The sequence below is a fragment of the Mastomys coucha genome, unplaced genomic scaffold, assembly GCF_008632895.1.
Source record: "Mastomys coucha isolate ucsf_1 unplaced genomic scaffold, UCSF_Mcou_1 pScaffold22, whole genome shotgun sequence".
Classification (NCBI taxonomy): domain Eukaryota; kingdom Metazoa; phylum Chordata; class Mammalia; order Rodentia; family Muridae; genus Mastomys; species Mastomys coucha.
This window is the reverse complement of record NW_022196905.1, coordinates 253727828-253746320: the sequence shown is the minus strand read 5'-3', so window position 1 is coordinate 253746320 and position 18493 is coordinate 253727828. Positions and strand designations below refer to the sequence as shown.

At 44.4% G+C, this 18493-nt stretch overlaps 1 protein-coding gene and 1 long non-coding RNA gene across 2 annotated transcripts in view; one reads left to right on the top strand and one right to left on the bottom strand.

The window, feature by feature from the left end:
- Window positions 1–18493, top strand: part of Maf (MAF bZIP transcription factor) — a 361015-nt gene that overhangs the window by 285943 nt on the left and 56579 nt on the right. The window lies entirely within an intron of this gene.
- On the bottom strand, window positions 13123–15820 carry LOC116070238. The gene is made up of 3 exons (XR_004110320.1): window positions 15630–15820; window positions 14116–14249; window positions 13123–13477 (listed from the first exon to the last, which is right to left on the bottom strand). It is a non-coding gene; the product is annotated as an uncharacterized LOC116070238 (long non-coding RNA).

The window sequence follows — 18493 nt, the reverse complement described above, 5'->3', positions numbered from 1 at the left end:
GAGAGAGAGAGAGAGAGAGAGAGAGAGAGAAAGAGAGAGAGAGAGAGAGGAAGGGAGTGGAGAAGTAGCGTCAACAAGCAGTTTTGATCAAGTAATCTGATAGGCCGGCATTGTCATGGAGCTGGGATGCCCAAGAAAGATCAAGATGCTTATAGAGCTGGGCAGTACATTCAAGGTTCTCATAAGGTCCTGGATATTTAGATAGAAAATCTTCTGGGTGTGGACACTTGGTGAGGGCAGGGAGCAGCCACACCCCTCACAAGAGATAGAGCACACCAACTCCCAGTTAATTGAGTTTTCTTCTCTTTCTTGGCTTCCTTCCTCTCTGTCCTGCTGTCCCCCTCCCCTTTGTGCTCCTGGACTGTCAGTTTGGACCTTTTGTTGGCTTAATAGAGACTGAAACCCCTTAGGGTCTGGAGTTTGCTGTTTTCATTCAACAGTGGAAGGGTGTTTTTTTTTTTTTTTTTTTTTTTTTTTTTTTTTTTTTTTTGTCATTGTTTGTTCTTCTAAGCTAGGGTACAATACCTCGGCAGTGCAGAAGCAGTGTGCTGGGAGCTCTGGATCTGGAACAAAACTCTCATTAATGGGGTGGTGGGATTTCCTGGTCACAGCTTTTAGACAAAGGGCAAAGGTCTCCCATTAACCAGCCTCCAGTCTAAACAAGACTGTGTAAAATGACAGTGGGGGAGAAAGAAAAAAAGCCAAATATTTGTTCCTTATTGTAGAGTAGCAGTGGGGGGGGTTAGTCCATCAGTGCCACATACTGCCCCCTAAGGGACATCCTAGAAGGGGCTGTAGTGTCATCCTGCCACCAAGAGCTAGTATTGATAGCTACTGGCAGTAGTGTATGCAGGTTCTTAACCTCAGGCTGTGATTGGCATGGGAACTCTGCTTGCTAACACATGTGTCTGCACCTGTCTTTGGACTCCTACCCCTGGTTACCCATTGTATACCACCCAAGATGGAAGCAGGAATTTGCTGGGTGGAGGCACAATTTCCACTGGTTCTCCTGCAAATACGATTCTCTAGAAAAGTTTCAAGACTAGAAAGAACCTGGCAGGTGTGTGTAGGTAATTCAATACCTATCTCTTTTATATGTTCATCAAGTTAAAACCCCACAGGCCTTCCATCCCCATGTCTATAACATGCAACCACATGGCCTGTGCTTCCAATTCTCTCCTGGGCCTTGCATGTGGACTGCAACTTGTGGTATGCCACATTCCTGCCCACTGATTCTTCACCCAGGTAGAAGGAAGAGCTGGTCAATGGCCCTGGTATTACCCCTGTCCAGAGTTTGCTCCTCAGTTCTTCCCTCCTTAGCTGGAGCTGACGTGCAAGGCAAATATTTGGGTGTGTAGTTCCTCAGCTTGTGCAGGGGACTTATTGAGTCTGTCTGTCAGTCTTAGATGCATGTAACCTCCATAGAAGAAAGTGCTAGATGCTGTGAATTCACAAGCAAAACCACTCCCATACGTTCAGCAAAGTGCCTGCTTCTCAAATACAGGGAGAACTCTGTTCATGAATTATTGATCCAAAATAGCTGCTCCTTTCACCAACTCACCACCATATGAGCTACTTCTTCCAGTGGGATGGGATGAGATGTCCATGAGCTCAGACAAATGCTAGAGGATTAAATTAATCTGGAGGTTTTTAACCCCAGGCTGTATGCCACCTAGCAGGAGAGCCTGGCTTCTTGCTTCCTCTCCCTTTGTCATTTTGGACCCAGGGCTCTTCCTTTTCCTTCCATACCATATCCTACAAAATAGCCAAGCAGTTAGGACATATATTGGAATCACCTGTGAGGGTCTTAGATGCTTAACTCTAAGTCCTGTACAAGACAGTGGATTAAATGGGGTAAAGCTCCTGGGTAGCCTCAGTATGGACCCCCAGATTGGGGGAACCCTGGCCATTGATGGAAACCAGAGGAGGTGAATATTCTCCCAGAGGGGAGAGAAGCCTCAATCATGTATTTGGTTTTGAAATTTTATTGTATTATACTTATTTATCTGATAAGTATGTCCATTCCCACAGGTGAACATGTGTGTGCTGCAGCACACATATGAATGTCAGAGGATAACTCATATGATCAGACTCTCTCTTTTCGCTATTTGAATCTTAGGAATCAAAATCAGGTTTCTAAGCTTGGCAGCAAGTGCCTTTACCCACTGAGACATCTCATTGGAACCCCAACCCCATATTTTTGTAGACCTCAGTCTTATCTATACCTTAGCATAGAACCCACTTACTGTAATAGTAACGTGAAGGAGTGTAATGATAACATTTACTGAGCGCTCACTGTTAACCAGACACTTCTGCCAAATACTTTTTAATGCCCTTAGGAGGTTCTCTAAGGGGATGACCATGTTATTTCCCTTCTCCAACGGGGAAGCTAAAGTTCTGAAGTCAGTAGTTTGCCCCAAGACGGACAGCTGCCAAACGTTGCCAATTCAGTTTCAACTTCCTCATTCAGCATCTGAAATTCTTACAAAATTGCAATATCCTCCAAGGCATAAGTAGTTAATTCTCCATCTGTTTTCAAAACATCAGGACCAAGACACTGTGTCCAGCAAAGGGTGCCCTAGTTTTTCCTGGAGTCCACATCTGGGAGTGTAAGTCTGTAATTCTAAGACTGGGGAAATGGAAGCAAAAAGATTCCTAGTTTGAAACCAGCCTGGACTACAGAGTAAGTGTAAAGCCAGCTGAGATTATAGTGAGTTCTTGCCTCAAAGATAAAATAAGACAGAGTCAAACACAAAAATGAAGAGCTAGGGATGCGGCTTTGTGGTAGAGTATTACTCTAGCACACACCAGGCTCCAAATCGAATCCCCAAGGACACAGCTAGGGGGAAATTCTTCTATGAAAATTTTTACCATGATTTTGCTACTTTCAATATTAATTCAATTCAATCAAAAGTAGTTTCCAAGAAAACCCTTCTGATATTTTCTTTCATGTTGCCTCATTTGAATGATCTGGGTCGTCTTGCGACACTCTGGTGGCCTTGAACTAAACTACGAAGCAGGACTTCATGACAAAAAAAAAAGAAAGAAAAAAAAAACCGACAACATGACTCAGAGTTTGTGCCCACAAATGTGATGATGAAGAAGAGGCCAGTTGAAAGGGAGAAGTGGCTATGAGCAGGGAGTGGTGGCTCACTCTTGTAAAACCAGCCCTTGGGATGAAAGCGGGAAGGTCAGGAGTTCAAGGCCAAGTTCCACTGTAAAGATCTTGAGACCAGCCTAGGTTATAAACCAAAATGTATCAAAAGAGAAAATGAATAGAATAAAAGAAAAGAGACTATGGGCCAGCACAGGGACTCAGCTGTGCAGCATGCCCACAACACACTGCCAAGCAAAGCCCCTTTCAAAGGACTTTGGTTTTTTTTGTTTGTTTGTTTGTTTTTCAAAAAGCAAAGTTATGTATCCACACTGAGAGGAGTCCAGTGGCCAGGGCATCAAGAGTAGATGGACATTAAGCTCAGAAAAAGTCAGGAAGGAAAATTGACCATCTCTGGAGCCTTGAATTACAGTTGGGAAATAGTAGGTAGCTTGGAGAGAAATTGAACAGTACTTCTGATTAATCTGTGAGCTAGCTGGGTGGAGCCAGCCCGGCTCTTATGTTTCTGCTTTCCTTGATCTTAGGGAGAACAGAACAAGACTAAGGGCTTAGTTTGATCAATAGACTTAAAAGAGCTTGGGAAGTTGAAACAACAAGAACAACAATGTGAATCCTTGAAACACCAAGGGAAAACTTGTGGGAAACTTCTGGAATACATTCAGGAAGCTGATATTTTGGAGGTTTGGAGGTAGCTTTGTTTGAAATAGGGTATCATGTAGCCAAAGCTAGCCTTGGAGTCACTGTGTATCTGAAGAAGACCTTGAACTTCTGATTCACCTACCTCCACCTCCTCAGTGCCAAGATTACAGGCATGGACCACCATCCCTGGCTTTGTTTGTTGACTTTTATGAGAGGCTTGGGATAAAACGTAAGGTTTTATGCACTCCAGCCAAGCACACTATCTATAGACTGAGCTTGTGTTCAACTCCAAGCTCACTTATAAAGTTTAATAGATTAATTCTGCTAATCATGTTCTCTTAACCTCCATGGATCCATGAGCAGATTAGTGACATAAACCATATTTCTTGTTTACTTAAGATGGGAGGCCTTATTTAATCTGACAGTATTGGTACAAAGGACTTACCATCATCCTATTTTCCAGAATAGTCTAACAGATGCTAATGAGCTCTAGACTTTTGTCTCTCCGTAGCCACTGTCTCTCTTGAACAGTTCAATTGGCTGGTAAAGGTAATGGGTGTTCTGGATAGAACTGTCTTAATTCTGGTACACAGATCCAACAAGACAACACACCATGAATTATAGGTTGACAATCCCAGACCTTGAATAGCTTCAGATACATAGCCTAGTGGTTCTGGTTTTCATGAGAATTCATTGCTCACCTCCAGAGATATATATGAACAGAGAATGAAGTTATCACAGAGAAAGGAGCCTCCCTTGAGGAGATTTCTCCATGAAATCCAGCTGTAAGGCATTTTCTCAATTGGTGATCTAGGGTTAGAGGGCCAGTCAGTGATCCTGGGCTTTATAAGAAAGCAAGCTGAGCAAGCCAGGGGAAGCAAGCCAGTAAGTAACATCCCTCCATGGCCTCTGCTCAGCTCTTGCTTTTTGACCAGTTTGAGTTCCAGTCCAGACTTCCTTGAGTGACGAACATCGGTTTGGAGGTGTAAGCAGAAGGAAATCCTTTTCTCCCCAACTTGCTTCCTGGTTATGATGTTTGTGCAGGAATAGAAACCCTGACTAGGACAGAGAATTACTTTTTTTACATTAGCTTATAACAAACAAATAACGACCATGCTTTTAAAAAACACTTTTTTAAGTCAGAAGTCACCTCTTATCACTTGGCCTAACTATGGCAACTGATGGAGAAGAGGGGAAGGCGGTCCTTTTACGGCCACAGTTTGGTGTTTGAGATGCCAGCTGGACAGTTTGGTAATGTTTATCAGGATTTGGAATGTTTTCTTTTTTGTAGTTTAAATGGGATTTAGTTCTGAGAGAGGTCAGATTGCTCATTACTCGATAGAGCTGGCTCCAAAGTATAGACTTTGGAACTAGATATGCCTGTCTTCAATGCCTCCTCCTCCCCCATCTAGTAAAATAGTAGATGATCTCCTTAAGCTCTCAAAGACCAGCTTCCTCTGAAAACTGTTAAGAGTATTTACCTAAAAGCCTTGAGACAGACACTGAATAAGAGACCACTTCCTGATAACTTCACAACAACCCAGATATTTCCAATGACTCTTGTGACGTGACGATAACACCCATTCTCCTTAACAGCCTCAAATGTGCTCAATGGCTTGGACTAGACAGAGGACATCTGAGGCAAATCCCAGCCTCCTCAGTAGGAGAAAGTAGCTTCCCCCTCGAGTAGCTCACACTTGCTCTTCAGAAAACTGAGTAGCAAGGACCTTCTCCAGGAGTAAGGGACCCACTGATCAAAGGCACAGTTGCTTAGAAACAGTTGTCTTATCAGGCAGTGGTTGTCACAGTTCCCCAATTCAATTCTTCTCCTAGGAAAAAGAAACCAGGGTACATGAGTCTAAGAGGAGGAACGTCAAGTGGAGTTCAGAGGAAACGACTGCACTTTGCATTCAAAAGAATGGCCCTGACATTATCTCCAAAGGAGCTGAGGCCTTGCTTTGTCCCCGCATTCAAGTCCCTTCAGAATTACCTAGGAACACTGAAGCAGAAGGCCCTGTAGATTCCCATGTAGATTATGGTGGGATCTCAGATCCCCCAGTGGCTGCTACCTCTTACACAATCACTGTATCTCACCTTATTATCAAAAGTATGTGGGGAAAATCTCTCCACTGGGCCCCATCCAGCCAATGACCTGAAATAAATAATCTGATACATTCTGAGATAGAGACAAAACCTGGCCTCTCCTCCCTGGCTTGTATTCTCTCCCCTTACCCCCAACCCTGCTCTTATCCTTGTAAGGCAGCAGCAGTTGTAACAGGCATAGGGAAGGGTAGTTCTTGTGCCCTGAACCCAACGATGGATGTTCTGATATAGTTGCCTTCCCTTCCTGAGACACCCTGCATAGGTTTTCCTTAGGAACTCCACCAGAGAACAATACAAGAGTCAGTGAAAAGAAAGAGTAGACATGTTGGGTCCATACCAGTTTCTGCCAGTTACTCCAGGTCAACCAGTGTATAAAGCCTGATCATGGGTCAGACCTCAGGGAATCTTTTTCCATCTCTGGGGCACAACTCTGATATCACTCCTTTGATAAACCATAGCATCTGGAGGTTGGTTTTATACTATGTGTGCATAGCATATGCAAGTCTATAGCTAATGCATAGAAAGTTTACATCAAGTAACAGGCCTTTTGAAGATCATATTTTCATTCTCTTTTTTTTGCAGAAAGCAATGTGATTTGTTTCAAGGATATTCATAAAACTGGATTTGTGTGAGCAACAGGGTTTCCACAACCATCCTTTCTCTAAGATTTTTGTGTTGGGTAGCCATAAGATTGGGATCTTGCTATACAGTAGCTCAGCTCCAGATCTGGGATCCCCTGGGCTCTCCCTTCCCCCCAACCCCCCCATCACAAATATATAGTTAAAGCAACAGAAATGAACTCCTTGCAATTCTGGAGGTTGGCAGCAGAATTAGAAAGAGCTGTGCTCCCTCTGAGGTTTTAGGGGACAGCTGTGAGGGAACCTCTTTACCTCAGGGGCTGCTACACATCTCACAATGGAACTAAACCACCCCAATCTGTATGTATGTGTTTGTGGAGTGTCTTCCTCCAAGAATGTCACCTCAGTGACCCTCCCCTTATCTCTGGCATTAGGGTCTATCCACACCTAGTGTGACTCTCTTTAACACATCCTCTGGACCACTTTTCCAACTATGGAGATTCTGTCTTCATTGATTGAGTGAGTGAATGATTGATTGATTGCTGTGGTAGGGATTGAGCCTATGGACTTCCATGTGCTAGGCACGTGCTCCACTGCTAGCTATACACCAAGCTCATTTTGTTTTGGTTGGGTTTGGTTTTATTTTTTTGAGACACCGTCTCAAGAAGTTACCCAGACTGCTCTTGAACTCCTGACCCTCATGCTTAGCTTCTGCAGTAGCTGATTTTCCCGGCCTTTGCCACTAGGCACAACTAAATAATCTCAACATGTCATGTGAAATAGAACTAAAGCCCTAATAGTACTACTGCCTGTGGTACCTGCCTGCAGGACCGTATTACAGAATCTCCTTTGAAACAGGTGAGTATGTTCTGAGAACACATGGATCTTTAGCATGTCATCTTTCCTTTTTGATGCCTCAATTTCTTTATCTGTTTTTTTTTTTTTTGTATTGTTTTCTTGGAGACAGAGTCTCATGTAGTCCAGGCTGACCCTTAAACTCACTCTCCTGAGGATGACTGTGAACTTCTGATCCTCCTGCTTATACCTCCTGAAAGCCGAGATGGAGGACATGCATCACTGTGACCTGTTTATACAGTGCTGGGACACTTAAGGGCCCCACTCACATCCTCAGTCCCCTACATCTGTTTGAAAGAGGGTCAGCGCCACCTGCTAAGCAGAGCTCAGCTCTACTATTGTTCTTCCCCAAGACTATCTGCTTCCCTGCAGGTGCTCTCATACTCTAGTTCTTTGTGCAAGGTGAGCTGTCTCCCCAAGCAGACAGTCTGGCACCACTAGCCCTTGTTCTCATTGTGTCCCCAACACACAGATCTGGGCAGAGTGTCCAATAGGTACACTATACATACTTCAGAATAGATGATTAATGGGCACAAACTTTTCAGCCCTTTGCTTAGTGCTGAAGGCTCACCATGGCCTGTGCACAGCTTGGGAAGCACTGACATTCCCTCTGTTTGAACTTTGTCCTGAGTTATGTTTTTCCACCTCAGCTGAAGTGCCATCAATAAAATAAGATTTGACTCAGGTATGTCCAGAGAAGGGAATCTAATATGAGGTAGGTGCAGGAGAGCTACAAGAAAAAAGCCAAACAATGAACAGACTATTAAGTAGAAGTCCAGGTCAAATAGGCCAGGCTGTGAGGCATAAGCTGGACCCAATGCCCACCAATGAGACAGAACACCTGAAGGAGACAGTGTATTTCCTAGTTTTGGCCTTCTCTCCACCCAAACATCCCAAACTGGTACCCCTACCTTTGTCTAAAGCAACTGAGATGTTGGTGGGGAAAGGCTGGGGGTCCCTGCCATTTGGATGAAGGATTCAGAAGTGAAAAGAGATCCTCTTCCTCTCCCCAGCACATAGATGATTATCCTGTTTCCCAAAGGTAGCATAACTGTGAGGCTCTGGTATTTGTGACAGGTCATAAGGACATAGGTCCCTACTCTGAAAGGATGCACCACTCAGGAGCTTGCCATGGAGATAAGTGTTGGCCTGTGGCCCCATTTATACTGATAAATACCTGGGAGGAAACAGGGGAAGTTTAATGTATTAAACTCTATCCCAGTCACAGGGAGTCTAGGCAGAACAAAACCAGGCCCTACATCCCAGAGGCGCTACTGTCTCACGCCCCCTCAGTTGATTGAGGACCAGCCCATCTGAGAAGCATTAAGTTAGCTCCAGGAAACAGGACTGTCATAGATTTCCCCCAGGGAGGAATGGGACAGCACTTGGACCTGGTAGATAGCACCTTGAAGATCACCTTTATTGTGTGATTGTACAGTCCCAATCCAACGTCAAGAGTTCTGTCTGTCAAGAGTGTCTTTATTAAAGTCACAGCATATAGCACAGTGGGCAAGCCTGCAGCCTGTGCAGGCAGCTGTGGCTGGTTTAAAAACTCAGCTCCATTGCGAAACTTTCCTTGCAAAGACAGCTGTGGAAGGTTGTACAAGGTTGTACTTCTCATGCTTTTCAGTTAGAGGTAGAAGAGTCTTAAGTTCAAGGCAAGCCTGGGCTACACTGAGAGGTACTCTCTCCCACTAAAAGAAGTTAAAAGGGTCAGCTACTGCTATGCAAGCTTGAGGACCTGAGGTCATTCCCCTGTGCCAATGGAAAAAGCCTGGTATGCCATTTGCCCTATAATACCAGAACTTGAGAGCAGAGACAGGAGCATCCCCAGGGCTTGCTGACGGACAACCTGGCTGAATCAGCAAGCTCCAGTTTCAATAAGAGACCCTGTCTCAGAAGCTACACTGGAGATTAATAGAGAAAGACACCCGACATTAACTCATTAACATCTGACCTACATGCATGCAACACACACACACACACACACACACACACACACACACACACACACCTGGCAATTGTAACCATCCAGGACTTACAGTACCTTCTTTAGTTGAAAGGGTGTTTAGAGGGAAAAGATTTCCCCCCTTGGGGCACAGATCCGGTGACCCGTGTAACCAGTCCTGGGAAAAGATAATTGTAGAGCTTAGCCCTAATGAGTTAAGGGAAATTAATATGTAGAGGTGGCCATATCTCATATCAGATAAGAGTCGCCTTGTTGAATACTCTGCCCTCTGTTCTAAGCTGCCAGGAGAGATAACTTCTTTATCTGATTGGAGGGAGCTTCTCTGCCTGTGGGGTCTCAGATTTGGGATTTTATGAGGATTTTAAAGACAAGTGTTCATCCGTGGAGGGGAGGGTGGCCTGCCCCCAGGATCAACTCTGGGAGGCTGAGAGCAGAAGAGGAAGCACAAGCTGATGTTGCTTCCCTGTGACACCGCTGAAGAATGACTCTACTTCTTTAAACCTCAGTTGCCCCAACCCTGAAGTGGGCATGAAGTGCCCCCATTCAGGCTCCTCTGCAAAGCTGTTATGAAAACTATGTGTCTATAGTGGAGACCCTTGTCTGGTGGTCTCAGCCATTGTATATTCACGGACATTCCCTGCCCCACCGTCCCTGTCTTAGACACAGATTCTAAAATGGTCTCGAAACTTCGTCTAGTTAAATCATTCCCTCTGGGTATCACCTTCCAACTGCACATATCTACTTTTTTACATTCTTTCTCACAGGTGGTGGCCAGACCATCCCCAACCTCCCACAAGAGTCACAGAGGTGCCAGTGTATAGTTTCATCTTTTCCCTCTCAGTGTCTCATCTAAGAGTCTCTGATAGCCTTCCAATTTAACCATGTAGAGGGATCCCATCTCTTCTGTCAAGTCACCCACTTCTGCATAACAACCCCTCACCCACCCAAATCATAAGGGTTCCAAGCTGGCCAGTATTATTGCATAGAAAACCCCTCTGGGTCAGAAATGTGTAGAGCATAGAATTCTCAGTAAGGTTGGGTGCAGACCTGTAAGAACTGCAAAAGTCAATGGGTTGTCAGGAGCCTAGGTGAGGGCTATCTCTTTATGTGACCTATCTGGGCTTCTAGCTTGGGTTTCCTTACAGCATGGTGACCTAAGGGTCTATATGTGGTGGCTCTGTGAGGGGAAAGAAAAAAAATACTCCCTTCAAGGACAGAATTGACATAATGCCACCTTAACTGCCCAGTGTCAGATCATCCAGGAAACCTGGACTCAACTTTATTTTTTAAATTATTTTAATTTATGAGTATGGGGAGGGCTCATGAGTGTAGGTACCCTCAGAGCCCAGAAGAGGGTGTTGGATTCCCTGGAGTTTCAGGTGGCTATGAGCTTCCAGAGTAAGTTCTCTGAAAGAACAGTGCGCACTCCTTACTACTGAGCCATCTCTGTAGCCCCTGAGCCCGTTTCATGATGGCAGAAATGTCAAAGAAACCTTGGCCCTCTTTAATCCGGTATGATGGTTTATCTTTGAGAGAGCTCCCCTTCTCCCAACCCCCGTCTCAGGGATTCTCCTCTGCTTTCTGCTATGAATTGACTGGGAGGGTAGAGAACACAATCTTCTCCTGGAAATCAGGAGTCAGTTGCTTAAATGAAGGGAGCCAGAACTCATCAGGTATGCTATTTAGAACGTAGGAGATTTTTTTAAAAAGTGGCACCTCGCCTAGAAGGACTGGCTGGCAGCATGGAAGAAGAGTTTGTCAGTCTACTGCCTGTCTTGAGCACAGAGAGCCTAAGCCAGAAGAAGCTTCCACAAGGAGATAAACCAGTGTGTGTGTGTGTGTGTGTGTGTGTGTGTGTGTGTGTGTGTGTGTGAATACAAATAATTCAATGTTTAACTGTATGGTGCTTCTTCTGCATGGGAACTCTTCCCAGTGATCTGGAATACAGAGAAACTGCAAACTGATGTCTTATTCCTGCCTGGGGAGAGGCACCCACCTTTGTTATCCACAGGTCATGGCAGGACTCTGGGGAATGAGGGATGGAGAGATAGCCCTGGGCCTCATGCCACCATCATCACAATAGAACAAGGTCTTCCCTGCCAGCTGCCGGTCCTCACATCAGCTGTGTCTGCCCAGGCCCTGCCTCCCAGGGAAGGGGCTGGTATGCAGAGTTGAACCCTCTCAAGGCCGAGGGCCCCGGGAGGGCTTCCTCTTTGCCTGCTGTAGAACAGCAGCTGGGCCCTGAGCATGGCAGGTGTCTAACAGCCCTCAGCAATCCTGCAAAACAGGAAGTGAGAGAGAACACCATATCCAATTGAAACTGCCATGGACTATGGGTTGTAATGCTTAATTAACCACCCTCAGTCATTGCACAGATCTCTGTTGTTGCAGGAGAGGGGGAAGGGGGCAGAGCACAGGGAGGACAACAAAGCCCTATTTCTAGAATGTGTCTGTGCTTCACTCCCTGATTCTGTTTGCTTATCCTGGATCCTGCTGACAAAAATGCAGGGTGATCACTCTCAGGTTAGGTCCTCCGTAGGTTTCGAAGTATTCCTACCCACCCCGACCCTACATCCAACTCAAGCTTATATTGGTAACATAGTCTTTGCACTTTGCGATGTGTATTGAGTAAGAATATGTTACAGGCATTTATTTCTTTTATATTTAAACCGTTCTTTGCATTTATTTATTTATTGTTGGTTGGGGGAATGCCAACTCATGCACCTGGAAGCCAGCGGATGATAACTTGCAGGAGACCGTTTGGTTCTCCGGGATTGAACTCCCATCACTGTGATTGCTGGCAAGTGGGAATATGTTTGTGGCCAGCTCTGAGCATCATTTGACTCTTTGAGAAACTCTAGCACATCTGTGCACGATCCCTATTCCCCTACATGGGCTATTCCCACTTCTGGAGGGTGTGGATCTGTTAGAATGGGTGTAAGGAGTATCTGAGGAATGGGATTGTATGTTTGAAAGGGCACAAGAGTAGTTACTAAGCAGTTGACACTGAACTTCAGACTATGACATGCTTGCTACTGGATGGTAGGGGCATCTTAGAAATGAGGCAGCTTGTGTTTCTCCCTTCAGTGAACATAGTCAAGTAGCCTCCTCCACAGTACTTGGCATCCAAACTTGTCTTGACTGTTGACTTGGAAGGACATCTGGGTTATTCTTGAAGGACTATGAAACCCAGGCAGATGTGAGTGTATTAAAACCTGTTAAGTAGTTGCCCTCTGGCTGGTATAGCACAGCTTCTTTACAATAACTATCCTCCCAGTGACCTTTCTAGGTAGGGACTGTCATTCACTTTCAGAGTTGACAAGCTCAAGTCACTGGTATGTGGCAGAACCAGGAACCGAACACACACTGTCAAGCTTTACAGATTCCACCAAGTCCGTAAATATCAGGATGGGGAAGAATCTCTTTTGTCAGGCTAATGGGCAACAAGAAATAATTAGCTGTCCCATCAAAAGGGCTGGGGGCTCATCCAGCAGAGTCTCAGAATGGCTCCTAAAAGAATTGCAAATGCAGATCCACACACAGTGACAAATTTTGCGAAGTCACTTTTGTTTCTTGCACCCTCCCAAAAGATATCTGTGACCTCACTTGGTGTTAAGTTCCATGGAACTCTCTGGCCTCACCCAGACTTCATCTGACTTTGGCTTCTAAATGTCACATTATCAGACCTGGGGTTTCTGTCTTGGTTTGGAGGCCACCACAGTCACTGTGATAAGCTTTTTTTTTTTTAGGTTTATTTATTTATTATATATAAGTACACTCTAGTTGTCTTCAGACCCACCAGATAAGGGTATCAAATCTCATTACAGATGGCTGTGAGCCACCATGTGGTGGCTGGGAATTGAACTCAGGACCTCTGGAAGAGCAGTCAGTGCTCTTAACCACTGAGCCATCTCTCCATCCCTGCTATAAGCTTCTTAAAACAGCAATGTCCATGTCTCACCCCCAACACATGAAGATTCAGTGGCTGTGGAAAGACACCAAGAGCTTTCATTGTTTATACATCTCCTCTCACTTTCCATCCAATACCCATTGGCTGTAATGTGTATTCCCAAGGACAAGACTAGGGGGAATTGTTCTCCAGCTATCCAAGTATTTGAACTGAGGCTCTATTTCCACTGTGTCTGAAGCATTGCACAAAAGTAGGCCATTGTTGAGAGGTGGCTTCATAGGTGAAGTATTTGTCTTGCAAACTTGAACCTGTGTAAAAAATACAAACAAAACAAACAAACAAACAAACAAAGAAAAAAAACAGACCTGGTATTTTCCTATAATCCCCGCACTGGGGAGGGAAGCAGAAATAGGCAACTTACATTCCTGGAGCTTACTGGCCAGCCAGCATTGTCAAATTGTTGAGCTCCAGGCTAGAGAGAGACCTTGTCTCAAAAGAGTTGGTCAGTTCCCGAGGAACAACACTAAGGATGTTCTTTTGCTTGCTCATGGATTCACAAAAGTATATGCAAAAAGTGAACACACACACATACAGTGCAGAGGAAGCCACAACTCTAAGGTTGCAGCTGTACTTGACTAAGCAAGATCCAGCCTGGACCTTCAAAAAGTGGGTCCTATGTAGTTCTCCAGGACCTGATCTGTGATAGCAGGTGATGTATCTTTAAGTACCACAAGAAGAGGCATGAACAAATGTCCACGGGAAACCAGGCATCCCTCAGGAAATGTAAATGGGTCAGGGACTCTTAAAGAATTTAAATGAGCATGAAATAGGTGTAGAGGGTTTTCTGGGCCAATATGCAAGCAAACTAGTAAATAACTATTTTCAGCACCCAGTTTGGTTGGTGAAATTTGCATAGACATGTGATGCGCTGAGTGTCTATTTTTACCATGCAAATCTGCAATCTGTAAAGAGAGCTTCGTGCCCCTTGTGGAGATCCAGGCTCAGACTGTTGGCTGGAAAGAGCTGATTTTCAGTGGGGCTGGATCTGGAATTCTCTACAGTAACAAGTCCAGGTGAGAGCTGCGGGAGGAGCAGGAAAAGAGAGAGGGTGGGGGTGGGACTCTGTTCTCTGGTGAGCCCTCGTAACACCAAGATCTTACCCTGAGCAAAGTGCCATCCTGTCCTTGAGAGACAGGAGTTCAAGTGGAAAGTTTGACATTTTCTGTGATGCCAGGCTTGCACGCCACTTCCTAACCTTTCTTAGAAAGCCACCGCCATCATTATTAACTTATTATGTCAGTGTGAATCTGATCTTCAACATGGAGATGAGGGTGTACCCTTGACAAATAGTGCAGAACTGGAAACATCTCTGCCTTCTGCCTAGTTCTCCTTTTATTTCAGGTGTCAGCCATGACTTACAGCTAAAGATTTGGGGTACATTTTTTCATGCTTTGTTTTAAGTTCTGCATATGGCTACCAAGTGGGTATTTTATGGTTGTACAATGGGCTCCCCGAGGCATGATTTCCCCATGAACTTGGCATCTGTCTTCAAGTTATTAGGTAATAGTAAATTTCCTTGGCCTTTTCCTGTTTTCAGAATACACATGGCAAAAAGGAGGGAAAAGCATCTATCATAGCAAGACCTTGTGTAGGTCAGAGAACCCTGTATGGGTTATAAGTAGGATAGTGGTGGCTTGTAAGTGCCTTTTGCTCACTGGCTGAAACACATTATAAAAGCTATGCTAAACAACTTCTTGATAGTGACCATTTCTAGCTGTGGATTTGCCACACAAGTCAGGATATTTGTTTTATTAAAGTAACTCCTAGGACTGGGGAGATGGCTCAGCCAGTGCATCAGTTACTTGGCTCCTGGCTACAACAAAATACTTGACAAAAGCAACTAAGGCAAGAAGGTTGGTGTGGGCTCCCAGTTCCAAAGGATATAATTCACCACGGCAAGGATATCCTGGCTGTAGGAACTGGTCATACTGTGTCTATATCAGGAACCAGAGCTTATTGCTCAGCTCAAATTCTTCTCTCTGCTCAGTTTAGGACCCCAGCTCCTAGGCTGGTGCTACTCACATTCTGGGTGAGTCTTCCTGCTTCTGTTAAGCTAGTCTAGACAATCCCCCATAGACATCCCCAGAGGGTAACCTAATCTGAGTACTCCCTCACAGGCATGTCTAGAGGCTTGTGTGCTATGTGAGTCCAACTCCAGCGTGAGTCAGAGATCCTGTCTTAAAAGATAGCTGTATAGCAACAAGGGGAGTTATTCTACATTGAGTTCTAGCCTACACACACACACACACACACACACACACACACACATTAACTTCTAGGAGCATGATCAATATAAAATGGCACTCAAAGGATCCTCCATTATTCCTATTGTTTTGTGGTTTAAGGAGAGGCAAGGTCAAGTATGATAAGTAGAATGCTGCCCACCCCCCCACCCCATACCTCTGGCTGGGGAAGACAGGCTCTTCCTTACAATGGCAAACCAGAACAATCTGGTGGAAATCCTGGTGTTTGCCCAAGGTCTAATAGCAGCCAAGTGCAGGTGCATGGTTCTGGAGCGCTGGCAGATGCCTCTGTGTGGCCTTTAGATACTTTCATTTTCAAAATATTAGTTCTTTGTCAGCCCTTAAGTCTGTGGCAACTGCTGAGCAACTGGTCGTGCCAACACTACCATATTTGGACAATTTTCAGAAACTACGCAGATTTCTGTGACAGCTCTGAAGACTTGCCGAATGTGCTTTCAAGGGGGAGATTTTAAACCATTGTTTTTTTTCTAAAACAGAAAAATCCATGATTCCTGTTTTATCAGTAATTGGGAAAACACAACATGAAATGAAGGAGACACATGTATAAGTTTGGGGCTATAAACTTTTGGGGTGCTCTGTTTTGTCTTTAAGACAAAGCCTTCTATGTGTAGCCCAGGCTGGCCTTCAAGTACTGACTCTTCTGTTTCTGCTTCTTGAGTCCTAGGACTATAGGTGGTCCTGACTGTACCCAGCATATGGATTTATTTTTGTAAAATATAGTGATATTTTATGATGATTTATGAATACACTAATCATTTAAGAAGAATAAGCTTTTGCAAACTCTTGGGCCATGTGCAGTACATTTGATGTGTGTTTCTTGAGATCTATGTGGAAGTTTTGTTACACCTAGTATAATATGATGTGCTTCTTGAGAAAGGCATTTCTTTTCACATCAGTGAGTCTAAAAGTATTAGTAGGTGGCATTTTACATAAACCACATCCATCCACCCATCCATATCCATTTGCCCATATACTTATCCATCCACTCAACCATATGTCCTTATATGAATGCCTCTATCCATTATTCTAACCATACATACCTTAGTTCATCCATTTACTCATACATACATATATGCATCCATCCATCCTCCCATCTGTCTACTTACCTTGTCCATCCATATAGCCATCCATGTATCTGTCCCCACCTTCCCATCCATATACATACATACATATATACATACACATACACACACATATACGAATATACATACTTACACTCACCCTTCCATCCACCATCCGTCTATATATCCACCCCTCTATCATTGATCCACATATGCACACAGATTTGTTCTATAGTGTGTGTAAGGTCTTTGCAGTTCAGCCTGTTCCTGTCAGAGAATTGGCCCTATTCTCCTCCACCCTAGAGCTCAGAACCTTATACAATAGACTCTCAGCAGGTACTGATTTAGAATTTGAGAATTTTGACTATTTGTGAGCAATCCTGTGACTTCTTCATAGCCTGCTATTCCTATTGCTGCATGAATATAGAAAATGCCCTCTATGAAACTAATGAGCAAGAAGAAATCTCTGAATGCATTAGTGAGCTTAGCTGACAGCCCAGCGTCTGCCCAGAAACCAACATTGTGATTCTATATACTGTTCCTCTTCTTGGAGGATAAAATGCAGTTCCTGGGGGACAATAGCACACCCCACAAAACACCTGTCAAATCTACTTTGAGAATTTAAGCTGGCATGGAGGTCAGCCACACAGTGGACAAGAAGCCACATGATGAAGAAGGAAGAACAGGAAATAGGTAGAGAGAAAGAGAGAGAGAGAGAAAGAGAGAGAGAAAGAGAGAGAGAGAGAGAGAGAGAGAGAGAGAGAGAGAGAGAGAATGAGAGAAAGCCCAAGTGATTAAATTAAAAGGCATGCTTAGAAAAGAGAAAGAAGAAAAGGAAAAGTTGTGTTTTTCTGAGTAATCCAGAAAAGCAGGGCAGACTTAATAAAGCTGTGTGGCTGCGGTTCTGTAAGCCACTGCCCCACTTAACGTTTGAATGGGAAGGTTTAGATGGCACAGCCACTGAAGCTGTGAAGTTTCCATCAAGCTTCTCAGTAATATCAAAGGTCTTCGTTGACTAAAGAGAGTAATTTTTATACTGTTGCCATGGTCCCCAGAGTCTAATTTTGGAGCAATTACAAATATTTGGTGGCTGGACTTTCACAGGTCTGAGTTCCTCTCAGCTCAGATGTCCTTTGATGACATCATTAATGAGTTGCTGGAGGGAGGGACACTAGGGACCAAATCATGGATTCTCCGTGACAATCCCACACAGTTGCAACTTTTCTTTAATCTCAAAGGTAAGAGAAAGTCTTTCAAGCTCCCCAGTCTCATAAGCTCTAGGAGACATTACCCAATGTCAGGTTCATGGTATTTGCAAAGCTCACTCACTGTCTCTTCATCATGTAGAAAAGACAAATGTCCCCAGCAAAGGCACAGAGTCGCTCAACTCAGTGTCACCCTTTACTGTTGGAGTATACTAATCCCAGTGTTGCAAGCCAGAAGTTCCCCAGGCTCCTTAACCCCTCTTGATTGCCCTGAAGGGAGATTACTGATTGACCTCTTTGGTAGAGTTCTTGTTTGTCTTAGACAGAAAATTACAACACTCCACAAAGCACACCAGGGCCCAGTGTGCACATACAGTGCAAGGAATTGCAGTAGGTTTTCTTAAGACAGATTACTTGGAGAGATGGTATCTCAGTGTGCTTATGGTGGAATGTGGTATATAAACTATGATGCTCAGAACCCTTTCCTAGAATACAGTTAGTCATATAAAGTCTGGATTACCATGAAGAGTCAGGGTTAAGTTCCCGGGCCTCTCTTCATTTGCTATACCCCTTCTTCTTCCCAGTAAACCCTGGATTGCATTTTCACCTCTCCTCAGGGCCTTTCTTGCACCTTCCCCAGCACCTCCTCAGTGCTTTGCGTTGCGATCAGTGGCCATTTTTACCTAATACCCTCTGCTTAGCAGCACCCCCACCTTCTCTCTTTCCTTTCAAAT